This window comes from Mustela lutreola, chromosome 4, assembly GCF_030435805.1.
Source record: "Mustela lutreola isolate mMusLut2 chromosome 4, mMusLut2.pri, whole genome shotgun sequence".
Lineage (NCBI taxonomy): Eukaryota > Metazoa > Chordata > Mammalia > Carnivora > Mustelidae > Mustela > Mustela lutreola.
This window is the reverse complement of record NC_081293.1, coordinates 111509946-111526321: the sequence shown is the minus strand read 5'-3', so window position 1 is coordinate 111526321 and position 16376 is coordinate 111509946. Positions and strand designations below refer to the sequence as shown.

General features: G+C 47.6%; 1 protein-coding gene across 20 annotated transcripts in view; it reads right to left on the bottom strand.

Annotated features, from left to right (window-relative positions):
- The window catches only part of NRCAM (neuronal cell adhesion molecule), a 267419-nt gene extending 259467 nt beyond the window's left edge, over positions 1 to 7952 (bottom strand). For 12 of the 20 annotated variants that reach the window (XM_059170778.1, XM_059170774.1, XM_059170779.1 and 9 more), the window contains exon 1: positions 7757 to 7951. The gene's annotated coding sequence lies outside the window, so the exon portion shown is untranslated. Of the gene's footprint in view, positions 1 to 7756 lie in introns of all 20 variants that reach the window. The other 8 variants (XM_059170771.1, XM_059170769.1, XM_059170785.1 and 5 more) reach the window with 1 other exon arrangement.
- Positions 7953 to 16376: the final 8424 nt, after the last annotated feature.

The window sequence follows — 16376 nt, the reverse complement described above, 5'->3', positions numbered from 1 at the left end:
CACTGAAGCTTCCACAGCTTCAAAAATTTCAATTCAAACTCATCTACTCGGCACTCAAACTAAAGCTATAATTCAAATTTCGACATGAAGCTTGAATTCCTTTTCACTGTTCTTCAACTTTGACCCAGCTCCCCCTCCCTTCACTGAAAAGGGCCAAGACAACAGCCCAGCAAGTGGGGCAGGCAAAACAGGCCTCCTTTGTTCACTTTTGTCCTTTTAGCTCTCTATTGAGGTGAGGGACTGAAAGGCCGCACAGGCTTTGGAAGGCAGCAGCACTCGCTTACAAGCCATCCTTCCTCTGAGGCCACAAAAACTCTGGGATGAAACTCTTTCCACCACCCATTTTTTACCTTAAGGCATGACGAACTGGCAACTAGGACTTTTTCCTTTCCCCTTCCCTTGGAGAGAATCTGCTAATGGTTTCACGTGAGTTTGGAGTGTTGGTCAAAAATGTGTGCTGTAAATCATGCCACTCAAATGTCAAGGTCATCAGAAAGTGGCATGAAATTGCTTTAAAGTTGAAATTTGGAGAAAAGATCACTACATACTGAATACATATACCAAATTTTTTGAATGCTCTCAGCCCACTTGAGAAAGATAAATTGAATTCATTGCATATTACACAGTGGAAGACCTCCTACAGGATTCCCTCAGATTGCCTTGGGAATATGTTTTTCTGGCTACAGTGGGTTTTGAACCATTAGACCATGCATATCATAAAATTAAAATATACATATGAATATATATTTAGATTATCCTTTCCAGCCCTAGAACCATTTAGTAAGATTTTCAGATGTCTACAAATGCCAAAGCACTATGTTGTACTCATGAAACTAATAATAGACCATATGCCGATTACAGGTCAATAAAAAAAAGAATTTTAGAAAGGATCCTTTCAGTCTGATAACAACTACTATTTTCATTCTGGTGTGAGTTAAACAGTGCTTTAATATGCAGCAATAGGCAAGCAAATCAAAGACCACACAGCACAAGATTTACTTGTCATTCCTGCTTTTAAACCTTATAAGCCATTTGGACAGTACATGCCGAGATTGAGCACTGGTATTTGCAGACTCGTCCCCTTTACCACTGTCATTTCTTACAGTCACTAGTTTTTTTAGTCACATGAGGGAAACCCTCCCCCAGACTTCTAAAAACTACCTTTTTGTAATTTGAAATTCTAATCCTGCAAGCCAGTAAAATAGGTCAATTAAATTGACACCACATCTTTTTTATTAGCTCAGCTAAGCAATTATAATTGGGTAGTGAGGGTTTGTACTGTCATCTTTGAAGATTCAATGGTGGGGAGAAATGCCCAGTACAGACATAGATTGTAACTCCAGCACATCCCTAAATAGGATACTCCTAGCTCTTTCCAGATCTGAGGCAAGTCTGCTCCTGAGCTGGGTTCCAAGGCTAAGATTATTTTTTTCAGTAAAATAAAATCATACAAAGATTTAATCTATCCTCAGAGCAACATCACTTCACCCAACCACACTATAGACATAGATACTCTATTTTGACATTGAAAAAAACTAACAGGAATGTCTGTCACCAGGGCTGGCTTCTCCTGGACTCGGTAGCAATTATATCATGCTTTGCACAAAGTATGGGGTCAATGATTCCCTGTTAAAAACCATGTATCTCCTGACAATAGAAATAAAACAAATAAGTTGGAAAATTTTGTGAATTACTTGTTCATAATACATAGTATATTAATTTAGAAATTTAAAGGGTAACGGCTATCACTCTTTACACCCATTAGGATGGCTATTGTCAAGAAAATCAGTGTTGGTGAAGATGTGGAGAAATTGCAACTCTGGGCACTCGGGAACGTAAAATGGTACATCTGCTATGGAAAACAGAATGGGGGTGTCTCAGAAAATTATGACAATCAGGGCACCTGGGTGGCTCAGTGGGTTGAAGCCTCTGCCTTCAGCTCAGGTCATGATCCCAGGGTCCTGGGGTCGAGCCCCTCATCGGGTTCTCTGCTTGGCGGGGAGCCTGCTTTCTCCTCTATGTCTCTGCTTGCCTCTCTGCCTACTTGTGATCTCTGCCTGTCAAATAAATAAATGAAATCTTTTAAAAAATATTATGACAATTAACTTACGACCCAGAAATCCCACTTCTGGGTATATACCCTAAAGAGTTGAAAGCAATGACTTGAAAAGGTTTTCTTTTTTTTTAATTTTAAAGATTTTATTTATTTATTTGACAGAGAGAGATCACAGGTAGGTAGAGAGGCTGGCAGAGAGAGAGAAAGGGAAGCAGGCTCCCTGCTGAGCAGAGAGCCTGATGTGGGACTTGATCCCAGGACTCTGAGATCATGACCTGAGCCGAAGGCAGCGGCTTAACCCAGTGAGCCACCCAGGCGCCCCTTGAAAAGGTATTTGTAGGCCCATGTTCATAACAGCATTATTCACAGTAACCAGAAACTGGAAACAGCCCAACAGATGAATGAATTAAAAAAAAAAAAAAAAGTGGTATTACATAAATAGAATATTATTCAGCTTTAAAAAGGAAGGCAATTCTGATACATGGATAAGCCTTGAAAACATTATGCTAAGTGAAATAACCCAGTCACAAAAAGGACAGATACTGTGTGATTCCACTCATATGAGGCACTTCGTGTGGTCAGCTTCATAGAGAAGAAAAGAGAATGATCGTTGCCAGGGGTTGGGAGGAGAAGGATTAGGGAATTATTGCTTAATGGGTATAGAGTTTCAGTTTGGGAAGATGACGAAAGTTCTGGAGATGGACAGTGGTGACTGGTTATAGTACATTTAGAAGTATTTAATGCCACTAAACTACATAGGTAAAAATGGTTAGAACAATACATTTTATGATATGTATATTATCACAATAAAAATGTAACTTAGCAAAAACATCACATTTGCTTTTTAAAAAAGATTTATTTATTTATTTATTTGGAGAGAGAGACACAGAGTACAAGCAGGAGGTGGGGAGGAGCAGAGGGAGAGGGAGAAGCAGGCTCCCTACAAAGCAGGGAGTCCAACGCGGGGCTTGATCTTGGGACCCTGAGATCTTAACTTGAACCAAAGTCAGATGCTTAACTGACTGAGCCACCCAGGCGCCCCCCAAAACTCACATTTCTATAGCTATGACATTTGCTTCCCCAAGCAAAAACATTTGCTTCCCCATTCAATATCAATGATATTGAACAATGTATAGTTGCTACAACTGGAGGCAGAACCATTCCAAGACTTTCCTCATAGGGCCCCATCCTTCCCATTTTGAGGGGAAAAATAAATATTCAGCAGTTCATTTTGGCACATTTTCCTAGACATAGAAACATCAGCCCTGATGACAAGAAAGACTCTTTAAAGCTCAAGTGGTCTCTAATTTCCCTGGGTGGATGAAGGGTTAAATAACCATAAGCCACTGGATTCTTGGCCCTAGCATCCCTAGCTGTCCTCTGTCCTCACCGCACAGAAAGGTACCAGGCTCCTTCACGTGGGACAGCATGAAACATACAAGGGAAAAATACATCTAAATGCATTTAGTGATTTTTAATCATTTTCAAATCACTTCCTCTTCACCAATCACCTCAGCAGCTGAAAGCTGACCTAAAGCAGTCTTTGGATGAGAACACATAAACCTTCCTAGAGAAGAATTCTATGGGGGCTCTATATTCCAGTTAAAGTTGTTTTCAGTTATCATACTTCTCAGACAGAAACCATTCTTTGGAAATGGGGGAGAGACTCTGAAGGCTGCCAAAAGGGGCAGCAAGTCAGGACTGGTATGGATTGAACTGTGAGCCTGAAATTCATACGTCAAGACCTACCTCCTAATAGCACTATATTTGGAGATGAGGCTTTAGGGAGGTGGTAATTAAGGTTCAATGAGGTAATAAGGGTGGGGTCCTAATCTAATGGGATCGGTGGCCTTATAAGAAGAGGAAGAGAGAGGATCTCTGTCCATACCCAGCGGGGAAAGCATGTATGAGTGCACAGAGACAAGACGGGCATGTGGAAGCCAGGAAGACAGCCCTCACCGGACCTGACCCCGCTGACATCCTGATCTCAGAACTAGAGACTCCAGAACTTGAAGAAAGCACGTTTCTCTTTATTAAGCTACCCAGTCTACGGAATTTTGTTATGGAAGCCCAAGCTGACTAAAACAAAATCCTTCTGATTTCCCGGCAAGAATCTCAGGAAATAAAGCATGGGTGTCTCAGGGCGGACCCTCAAGAGAGAGGGTTATGACTGGTAGGAGCCACAAGGGGGCTTTCTCGGCCATTCATAATGTTCTGTTCCTTCACTGGAGCACCAGTGACATGGGTGTGTTGGGTTTGAACAAGTTCATCAAGCTGTACATTTATGATATGGGAAAAAAGAGTCTGTGTGCAGAAGTATGCAGCCCTAGATGAGAAAGTTAGAATTACTCTTCCTGAAGGCTGGAACTCTGGTTCCTAGTTCCTGGTACCTAGGACAGCAGGCCACGCACAGAGCACATATTTATGAATGAATGAATCTCTTTACTAGAAAAGCTTCCTGCGGGGTTCCATTAAATAACTCCTTTGTATATATACAATATGATATCTGCATATTCTATTTACACAAAGGAATTCTAAATACACAAGGAAAACTCCACCTACATGAGAACATTATTTGAAACGATTCTTTTTGGAGAGAGAGAGGGAGAGAGAGCAAGCTGGGGAGGGGCAGGTGGGAGAGCATCTCAAGCCAACTCCACCCTGAGCCACAGAGCCTGATCTCAGGACCCTAGATCATGACCTGAGCAGAAACCAAGAATCTGATGTTCACCTGACAAAGCTACCCAGGTGCTCGGGCACCCCAAAATGATTCTCAAGTTTTCTGTAGCCCAGGCATACACATTCTCAGTCCCCTCTCATGATTCTGAAGCACTTATACCTGGCTATCCTTAGCACTGTCACATCAGCCTCACAGGAAGTGCCACTGCTAAAGATGACTTGCTTTTCATTTACTGTCACTGCTGCAATAACAAAAAGATGTCACGTCGGGATACTGGCCTGCCTCAGTACCCTGCATTAGGTGGCTGGGTGATCTCTCCGAGCCCCACTGTACTCAATTTGAAACTGAAACATTTAGACACAGTGTTCTCTTACAGCTCTCAAATTCCTGGATGATGTGAAATGTTTTGCAACTTTCCCGTAATGAAGTATAAAGCAGGTTGAAGGAAGACCATGAGTCAGAAGGATTAAGAAGGCACAGTGAATTCACTTTGGCATTTGGTCAATTATAATCATTCTAAAAGCCATCCTAGGAATAGGTTTTATTTTAGTTCAAACTCGTGTTTTATTAGTTAGTATGGAGAATCTTTGTAAATGCACCTCACGGTCATATAGTCAGGATAGGGAATGCTTTCCTAAGATTTTATAGTAGGGTCCTATTCAAATTCAATATCCAATTTGAGGACTAAATCTTCTGCACTTAAAATAGTCTACAAAGGAGATTTGGGACTGGGTGCTGACAATGAGAATCACTTGCCAAATGGAAATGCTGGCCTTTCCTTAAAAAAAAAAAAAAAGAAAAGAAAGAAAGAAAGTTTTCTCAAGAATTGTGATGTACCAGGAACCTCTTAGGCTCTGTAACCACAGGGGAGTCTGGTCACTAAAAACAGTCCAATGACTGCATCTGGCTGGACTAACACTTACAAGCTAACAGGAATAAAAGAACATGTGAAGGAATTTGAGGATGACCAGGGCAATAAAAGACTATTCCACAATACAATTTGCTGAGTTACAATACCGCCAGCTATTGTAAAGTCTGCTGGGGTCGGAAGTGAATGGGCTTATAATGTCCCTGATCACTTGGTGGTTTTAGGCTTGCCCTAAACTAATGTGATAAGCCTCCAAAAGGCCCAATTTTCACAGTCATTGATGGCAAAGTGTAGGGGCAAAAACTAACCCTTGTTCCCCCACTTCCTAGCTATGTGGCCTCAGGAAAGTTACCTGACCTCTCAAGACCTCACCTCCTAATTTTAAGAATAGGGTAATATGCTGTGGAAATTAAATAAGATGATACGTGTGCTGTGCACACTGCCTGGTACACCTGAAGCACTCAAAAATGTTGACTATCATTACCATTAACGTGGAAAGTACCCAGGGTTCTAAATCCATTTCAGCACCTCCGGAAGCTCTCCTTTACTCTTGAGCTATTATTACAATATTTTAATAACAAGGGCATGGTTAGCCTTAAGCGGTCGCAACCAAACAGTCCAGTCTCCGTAGGTCTGTATTCCGTAGCTACAGCGTTCCTGACAGCCCCAGGGGGAGCTCCTGGTGCAGAACGCAAGCCTCTCGCCCCATGACGCTCGCCTCCATCTCTCTTCCCCGCCAGAGCCTGGGGCGAGGAAGGGCCCAGCCCCTCAGACCCGCACCTCTGCGCGTTAACCATGCGGGACCGAGAAGGAAAAGAACGCTTTCCTCTTAGGACAAACAGCGACGCGGAAAGCAGAAGAGAGGGGAGTGAAAGAGACTCCACCGCTTAGCGCCCTCCCTCCGCGCGCCCGCAGCTGCGCAGGGGACAGAGGATGCGACCGAGGATCGGGAGCCGGAGAGAGGGGAGGCGAGCGGGAGCAAAGGGAAGCGGCCTAATCACCAGTCCCCCGGCCCCGAGGAACCCTCCAGTCGAGCTTGCTGCCCCGGGTACACCGCTCCGGAGTGATGACGAGCCCCTGGCTCCACACGACCGCGGCACCCCGGGTCCCTTCTGCGCGCGGGGAGTTGGGGGTCGGGAATGGCCAAGCCGGCGAGCGGCCGAGGACCAACACTCGGCGGCGCCCACCCGCGCGGCCAGGAGGGATTCGGGGGCGGCGCACGGCGCAGATGGCGCTCGCGGCGAGATGGATGCTCCAAAGCCGGCATCACTCCCCGCTCAGCACAGCATCCCCAGGCCAAGATGCTGCCAGAGCCCACTCCTGGGAGTCTGGACAGGGAAGGGGCTCTTCTGGGTCAGCCCCAAACCCCAGTGGGCCAGCCCCAGCAAGTCCCAGCCTCCGGAGGCTGGGCGGGGCGCCGGGACCCCGGGGATCCGCACCTGTAGGGCCAACAAAACCCCCGGAAAGCCCCCTCCTTGCTGCCTTCGCCGTCTCTCCCGTTCCCCCTGATTACCCGAGTTCTCCCCCGGGGCGACGAGAGTGGAGGTCGCCTCGGCCCGGAGTACCCGCGATCGGCGCAGGTGTGAGCACATCCGAACAAAGCCCACGCCCAGATGTGTCCGCGGGGACCCGGACGCGCACTCGCCGGTGCGCGCCGGCCCGGCACCTGCGCTCCTCATCCTGCCCGCACCGTGGCGTGGCACCTCGCGCCCTCCGTGTGCCTGCCCGGCAACCCGCGGGCCCCAGCAGCCAGGCCCAGGGTGGCCCAGACCACCCAGGGACCCCAGGCAGGGCTTCCCGGAAAACGCGGGCGCGGATGCAGAAGTTGGCCATAGACCGGAGGAGGTGAAGGGCCCGCCCGCGCCGGCCAGTGCTGCCGCGTTTCAGTGTGCCCCCGCCCGGGCGCCGGTCCCCTCCTCCAGCTTGGCGCCCGCGGGCGCGTCCCAGGCCTGAGGGGAGGAAGGGAGTTGGCGACCAGGTTCGCCCTGCTTCAGAGAGAGTGGCGCGGGGCTGCCATCCGGGAGGGCGCTCTGCGGATCCCCGGACCCACGTCCGAGTGACAACACAGCAGACCCCCGCACCCTCCTCCGCTCTAGCCGTCGCCCCAGAGCAGGACTGAGTGTCACCGCCGGACGCGCACTGAGCTACTCACGTTCTTCCGCCGCGCCCACCGCTGCTGAGCCCCCGGAACCCTGGAGCGCGGACGTCGTCCGTTCCCGACAGAGCTGTAGCCTCCCGCCGCCCCGCACTGTCCCCTGCGCCGCGCGTCTGGGGCTCCGACTGCGGCGCGCGTCCGTCCGCGACCCGGGCGAAGCAGGGCTGGCCCCGCGTCGGCGCGCGCCCCCGCCGCTCCCGCCCCTGCGCCCCCGCCCCGCGCGGAGCTCTTCCTCCTCGCAGCTAGCTTTCGCGTCCTACCCCCGCCCCGCACTCCTCCCCGGCGTCCCCCGCCCTTCTCCGACTGGCCCAGCCACTCCCGCCCCTGCGGCGGCGGCGGCGGCGGCGAATGGGCTCCGGCCGCCGGCGCCTCGGGGACTGGGTGGCCCCCTCACCTGGGATTCCGCGCCGCCGCCGACCCACGTCACCCTGAGAGAGTGTTCCGCGGCGGTTGTCGGGGTCGCGGGCGCGGAGGGCGGGAGCGTTCCGGGGACAAGGGTGGCAGGGATTTGGCTACAAAAGACGTTCCAGAAAACAGCAGGTTTTTAAAAGCGACTCTCAAGGGCTTAGGTTTCTGTCCGAGGTCTGTGGCCTTTCTACTTTCTTCTTTTAAAGCATTTAATTTCTTTGAAACTCACCAGTTAGATGGGTGAGATTGGTGGGCTTGGGGGGAAGGGTCATTTTTATTTTTATTTTTTTATCTGTATTTATTTACTTTGCAGCTGTTACCTTCGTCGTAAGGTAGATGCTGTCTATTCGTGGTAGAAATTGGGTCTTCTGGTCCCAGAGAACTTCAGATTTGCTTATTTCCAGATTTGGGAGCATTTTGGAGGGGTATTTGTAAGGTAAAAAGAGAATTAAGGTTTTCTAAATGTGTTGTATTTTAGCAAACACACTGCGGGTTCATAGTCCAGTGTCCGGAGGCCCCTCTACACTGTGTCCTAGGTGGTGACAAGATCCTAAGTTTGGTGCTCAGGGTCCTCAGTAATCCCCAGTCTGCGGCCTGAGCTCTGAGAGCTTCCTCTCAAATGCCAGGTATCACAAACTTGCCTGACCTATTACTGCTGGAGAACAGAGTTTCCTTCCATTCTCTAGTTCCATTCAAGAAAACACTGCTGGTGGGGCGCATGGGTAGCTCAGTCCTTAAGCATCTGTCTTCAGCTCAGGTCATGATCCCAGGATCCTGGGATCCAGCCCCAGGTCTCTCTCCCCACCACAGGCCTGCTTCTCCTTCTCCCACTCCTCCTGCTCACATTCCCTCTACCTCTGTGTCTCTTTCTGTCAAATAAATAAATAAAAATCTTTTAAAAAAGAAAGAGAGAGAGAAAGAAAACATGGGTGGAGCCCCTCCTCCCTGCTCCCCACCCCCAGGCTCCAGCCTCCCCGACTCAGATTCTGGAACTAAAAGGCACCAGGGCATCCTTCCAGTCCCTGCCCACTCCTCTGCTGGGGCTTTAAGGCTCTAACTTCAGTTCGAACTTGACACTTGAACCCACTGCACCACACACCCTGGTGAGCAGCCTTCTTTTCTTTCCCCTTCTGCCACCCTCTCCTCCTCCTGCTGCCAGATGTGCTCAGCCCCACAGGACCTCTTATCCTTGAAAGCACGGTTCCTGAAACAGTATTCTCACTTCTGGCCACTGGGTCTTTGCTCAGCCCCACCCCCTCTTCAGAGCCTGGTCTTTATCCCACCATCTGAGTACTTCTCACCTCTCAATGAATTCTCCAAATTTCCTTCTGATTTTATGATACCCTTATGTCAAAGTTTGGCCTGGCTCTCTGTTGCCTATAAATTAAATTCCAGATCTCCTGGCGTGCTCCTTCATGATCTGACCTAACTTACATCTCCATCATCTAATGAGAAGAATTGCCAAAACTCTAAGGCCCTGCACGTAAGATTCCTCCTATCTAGAATACTCCTCCATCTTTTCTTCACCTGGCAAACTCTCATTCATCCCTAGGAGACTTGCTCAGTTGTTACTTCTGTGAAGTCTTTCCCGAGTCCCCATGTGTTTTACTGTAAAAGTACCTGTTATAGGGCACCTGAGTGGCTCAGTTGGTTAAGCAACTGGCCTTGGCTCAGGTCATGATCCTGAAGTCCTGGGATCCAGTCCTGCGTCGAGCTCCTGGCTCAGGAGGGAATATGCTTCTGCCTCTGGTCCTCTCCCTTCTCATGTTCTCTCTCTCCCTCATTCTCTCTTTCTCTCAAATTAATTAATTAATAAAATCTTAAAAAAAAAAAGTACCTGTCACATTGTTATGTCTGCATGTGTGACTACACAAAATTTCACTTCCAAGAGGATGGTTTGTAATTTACAATTGTGTGACCTTATTCCCTACCAGTACAAATGGAACCACAGATAATCCTCATAATTCAACTCTCACTGCCTCATCATTCTCACCTGTGCAAAGGACTTCAAGATCCCTAACCCCCTCCTGACCCCAGTAATTGCTGAGAGTCCTGGGGTTTCTGGCATCTACCTCTGCCTTGTGCCCTCATGTCCCAATGGGTCCCCTTCACCCCAGCCACCGTGAAACTGATTTCCTGCTGACATTCCTTTCCAGGGCAGTGTGACGTGGGAAAATGTCACTCATCTCTCTTTGGGTCTTGCCCTAGTTTTGTGTAACAATTTGTCCCATGAGCACAAAAGCAGGACTACCTGGGTCCCCCTGTGTTACAGTCTCATAAGGAACTACCCTTTAACAGCACCCCCGACTTCTGCGTGGAACCATTCTTTTCCTTCTGGCCTCAGCCCTGTGCACCAGGGTGACATAGACACTGAGCAGCCCTGGTGAGGTCTGGGTCAGTCCTGGTACCTTCCGGGGTTGGGGGTGGGGGGCGGAACACAGAGGTACTCAGGATCCTAGAAGGAATATGTACAGGGAGGAGACTCAGGCAAGGGACAACTTCTCCAGGTCCACTTTCCCTTATCTCTATGGAGAGAGGGACAATACTGAAGACCCAGAATTATAAGGGTCAGTTTAAAACACTGCAGAGTCTGGAACATAGCAGGTACTCAACAGATTCTAGTTTGAAAAGCAATTGTTGGATCAGATGTCTATCAAATGAGTACACGCTATTAATAAAAAAAAAAAAAAAAGAAGACGAAAACAGTTCTGAGGGAAATGGGAACAGAGAAACAACACCAAAAATTAAAATATACAATTTTGGTATGACATATGGCTAGTAATAATGTAAAATTAGTATATAGTTGGGTTTTTTGGCGGCGGGGGCGGGGGGAGCATGAGGTGGGTGAGGGGTAGAGGGAGAGGAAGAGAAAGAATCTTAAGCAGACTCCACACCCAGCTTGGAGCCGGACACGGGGCTCGATCTTACAACCCTGATATCACAGCCTGAGCTGAAATCAAGACTCGGGTGCTTAATGGGCTGAACCACCCAGACGCCCCCAAAACTAGCATATAGCTTTAATTTCCAGCATATTACTTCAGCTGCCTTGCCGCCCTCCATTGCTGGGGATTAGTCCCCTGGGAGGATGAGCGACAGGGAGAAGGGAACAGCTGCGGCACGAGGAGCTGAAACGAAGAAAGCAGGAGGGGAAAGAGGACTGATGTGAAAAAGGATTAGAAGGATGCCTGAGTGGGCAAAAGGACTACCCATTCGGTTTGCCTGGCGATGCATGAGGCATTCTGATTTGGCCTCATGTTACCAGGGATATGCACAACGCACCTCCTTACCTTAACTGCCATCCCCGAGTCCCCCCCTAAGCCTTACGCTGCCCTCTGTCCCCCACTTCACTCCAATCTCCAACTGGGCAAGGGCTGAAAATATGTCTCTTTTGCGTCACCGCTGGAAAGTAATAGAATTTTCCATTTGCCTGAAACTATTGTAAGCACTTTACATGTATTAACTCACTTAATCCCATGGCCATCCCATGCAGTGAGATTTTAGAAGATGAAGCAGGGGGTCAGTAACCTGCAGAGGGCACATGGCTAGGGGCAGAGGTGGGACGTGAGCCGGGGCACCCTGGACCCGGAGTCCCGGTCTTAGCCCCTGCTGTCTGCGGCCTCTCAGGGACAACACACGAAAAGTTTGTGTTGATGGATGCTTCCGAATTTCACTGCACGGAAGCAGGGACATCAGAAAGTCACAGAGCCCCCCAGTGGTACCAGCAGTGAACATGCATCTGGCCTTTCTCCTTTTCACCCTCCGCAGTCCTGCTTCTCTTCCTCAGAATTCTCCCACTCTTTTCCTCTTGCCCTTTTTCTTTCTCTCCTTTTATTTGCCATCCTAATTTTCCTTCCAGGCTTCAGGCCTGCCCGGGGAGGCTGCGCCATGGGCCTGCCCTAACCCTCAAACTCTGCTCCCTCGAACCCAACAGGGGCCAGCTCTGCCAGGACAGAATTTTGTGCATCTGGGAGGGATTTTCCCCCCGGTTTGTTTTCACACTGAGCAGTGAAGGAGTCAGGCTGAGAGAGAATGAGTGCTCATTTTTACCCATGTCATTTTATGAGTCTAGGGACAACCAAGACCACTTCTCTGACTCCTGGAGCAGAACTCAAGAGGACAGCTGGCCGCACTCTAGGGAAGAAAGCATGGAACACTAGCGGTAGGATAACCAGGTTGTTGGCTACAAGAGTGTCTGGCACCAGTGTCATCTTTGTCTTCATATTCTGTGGCTGTGCAACACACATTGGGGTTCTAACCGGGATATAGTAAATTGGGCAATTTATAAAGCCCTTCTATTTGAAAGTGTACTATAATCCAATATGGTCAGAAAGCACAGTTGCAAGGGTGGGCGGCTTCTAAGATGGCGCCTGGGGATCCTCTCTTCCTTGTATGGAAGTCTTGTGTTGTCCCCTCCCTTGAGTGCAGTTGACAACTAGAGACTCACCTCTAATGAACATAATATGGCAAAAGCAGCAGGATGTCACTCCTGATATTAGGTCACAAAAACACCGAGGCTCCTTCTCTCCTGTGATCTTGCTCTCTGGGAGAGAAACTGGAGCCGGCTTCTGTGTTGTGAGCTTCCCTGAGAGAGGCCACAGACAGGGAACCGAGGGAGGCTTCTGGCCAACAGCTTATGACAAGCTGAGCTGTGCCACACCAGTGTGAGTGCACGTGGAAGCCAGGTGCCCCCCATCGAGCTGTGGGGTAACTCCAGTCCAGGCCTAGTGAGATGTCCTGAGCCAGAGGACCCAACTCATCCACCCCTGGGAGATGATAAATGTTTCTAGTTAATAAGCTATGGATTCATCACTGATACAGTTGTTATCAAGTGCATTTCAGAACTCTGAATTCACCTCTGACCACATAAATCATGACTATTTTCTGGACGGGAGAGGGCCCAACGAACAAATGGTACTTGGCATAAGTTGCAGATGTGGTCTGGGTAAAGAAGAGGCTGTGGAAGACACATGAGATGGCAGGATGACTTGTCCAAGGTTAACCCTGATGGTCCCACACCCCAGAGCCTCACTTAGCTCCTTAGACCCCAAGCCCAGGGTCTGCCATCCACTGTGCCCACCTAGAGCTGCGCCTTCTTCCTCCTGGATGCCAGCCACAGCCTCTGCTGGGCCACACCTCTTGCAGCCTCGTAGCAGGTGACTCTTACCCACCGTGGATAATAATAGAATGTGCGGTTATGGATGAAACACAATGAAGAAGACATTGTGCAGTTTCATGCATCGCTGACCCAGTGAGCAGTAGATGGTCTCCACAGGTGCAAGATACCAATGGCTGTCATGCCATCCCTCACCATCTGCCACATCACCACAGAATTCTGTGTGAGTGCCTAGTACCACTTGGGCATGTGTGAAAGAGATGTGCCACCCAGCCTTTGCCTGGTGCTTAGCAACACAGTCCCCCATACCTATCTAAAGAATGTAATGCTCCAGCAGTTGGAGGAAAATGTGACCTTCGTGGCTGCCATATGTGGATTTCTTCTCTGGAAGCTTGTGAGTCACTAGGACCTTCTGCTTGGCTCAACCCACCCCCGTGGTTAGGGAACCAACTTGGAAAAAGGAGGAACATTTTTAGTCATAATAAGTGTGTTCCTTGGAGCCAACTTCTCCATCTGTCAGTTTCTATCTATAAGAATGTACACAGGTTCTGGGGAATGGATGTCAGACTACCAGCCAAGGTCAATGTGCAACAGCCATTGTACATGGGGTCATTAGGGACAGCAAACTGTTGCTCTGGAAAACGGAGATACTGAGAAACACTCTAGGTATGTGCCCTTCATTGCTGGCTCAAGAGGTAAGAGGGGACATGTACAATCAAGATAAATTCACAGCAGAGAAATGAAAAGTCTTCAGAAATGATCCTCTGGGGTCTAAATGAATGGTTGGTCCAAAGGCTTTCTTATTTGGTGTTTCAGTTGAAATTTTTCAGGAAGAAAAAAAGGTGTAAGGTAATAGACACATTGTGTGTCCACTTATATTTTCTTTTAGGCCTTGATTTAAATTTTACTTTAAGGTCTTCTAATGTTTTTAAACACCAGATATCCACAGGACGTAAGCTCATTCGATAGCATCCTGCTCTGGGCCTTCTGCTTTAGAAGGCCTTGCTCTGGCCGAGCCGTACCCAGGTCATCCCGTCCTTCCCCGGACCGCATCTGGGGATCCAGGATCCCTGAATCTCATCAGGGCCTGCGAGGATCTCCTCTTCATGCTCCTAACGGAGGACTGCTCTGCTGTTGGGCAAAATTGCATGGCTGAAGAGTATACATCTCAAAAGTTGTCATCACAAGGAAAAAACAAATTGTAACTATGTGTCTTGATGGATGTTAACTAGACTTACTGTGGTGACCATTTCACAATATGCAAATATTGAATCATTATATCATACAGCTAAACTAGTATGTTACATGTCAACTACATCTCAATGAAAAAAAAGTAACCGTATGGAGTGATGGATATGGACGGTGATCACGTCACAACAGATGGCATGTAGCAAAACATCTCATTGTACACCTTAAATAGACATGATGTTATATGCCAAAAATATCTTCATAAAGCTGGAAAACAGTAACAAAAACGAAAAAAAGAACCCTGCAAGTCTGATAAGTGGCTGATGCCGTGGTGTGGACAGAACATGGCCACAAGGATTGGATGTTCACCTAAGTCTGCTTGAGGCCCTTGAAGGTTTATGACTAAGCTAGAGATGGGTGGGGTCTGGGGCCGTTCTCGCCACCACATTCTGACACAGAATTACAAGGACTCTAAATTCAAATGTGGATGTCAAGATCTTTATGACAGCATCTTTGTCAAGATAGGAAGACAGAACATATCTTATTTACATGTATGTGCGTACCTGCAATTATATTCTTTCCCCAAACACCACTCCCCTATTCACTGGGGAAAAGCCTAAAAGAATCGTTTTCTACTGTATTGGATATAGTGGTGTATTAAAACATATTGTCAGGGGCGCCTGGGTGGCTCGGTGGGTTAAGCCTCTGTCTTCAGCTCAGGTCATGATCTCAGGGTCGTGGGATGGAGCCCCGTATTGGGGGGAGTGGGGGGAAGGTTCTGCTCAGCAGGGAGCCTCCTTCCCCCTCTCTGCCTGCTGCTCTGCCTACTTGTGATCTCTCCCTCTCTCTCTCTCTCAAATAAATAAATAAAATCTTTAAACAAAGAAAAAATGGCTAATTTTTTTTTAAACCATATTGTTAGAATAATAAGATTACTTCTGGATTTAAGTGATTTTGGTTTAGTAATCGTTCATGCTTAAGTGGATCTAATCTTATTTTTTTTTTTTTTTTCATGGTTGGGGAGAGGAGAAGAGAGGCAGAATTATTGGTACAATAAAATTTTCTTGATTTGACTAATTTTTTAAAAGATTTTATTTATTGACTTGACAGAGAGAAACCACAAATAGGCAGAGACAGGCGGGGGGGGGGGAGCAGGCATCATGCTGAGCAGAGAGCCCTATGTGGGGCTCACTGCGGGGCTTAATCCCAAGACCCTGAGATCACGACCTGAGCCGAAGGCAGACATTCAACCATCTGAGCCACCTAGGCACCCCTTGAATTGACTAATTTGATATAGGTCCAGAAAGTGCTTTCCTACTGTTCTTCCCTAGCTTGAAAAACTTGCTGGGTTTTCAGCCAAAACCTGCACTTAATGATAAATGTGTTTGTGCCCCTCAATGTTTTGATTATTCAGTTGGTTCCTTGTCTGGGACTGTTGGTTTCTTGTTGTTGTTTTTTGTTGTTTTATTTGAGCTGTTTTCATTTACTAAGAATTTCTTAAAGATAGGAAGAGGTGGTTAAAATCAAATCCCTTCACTCTCTGCTTCATTCTACTTGCTAAAATTAGAGGACCTTTATATTATACCTTATGGGTATAACACAACACGAAACTATCATGTTAGAGTTTAAAATATGAGACCGAGGAATGAGGAACATATTTATAAGCAGTACTCTAAATGAAAATAGTGCAGCACAAAATGATATGTGCACTATTACAGCAACTCTAAAAAGCATGCAAGAGAAAGATCATATGCACTATGCTAAGTTATGTTAAGGTGTCAGAATTATGGGGGATTTTTAAAATTAGGTTTAATAAGGTTTGACCAGACTTATCTTTCCAATAAATATTTTTATTTGAAATCTCGGTCTCTTCTCCAAAGCAGTAAGGAAGAAGTAAAATTTTCACTA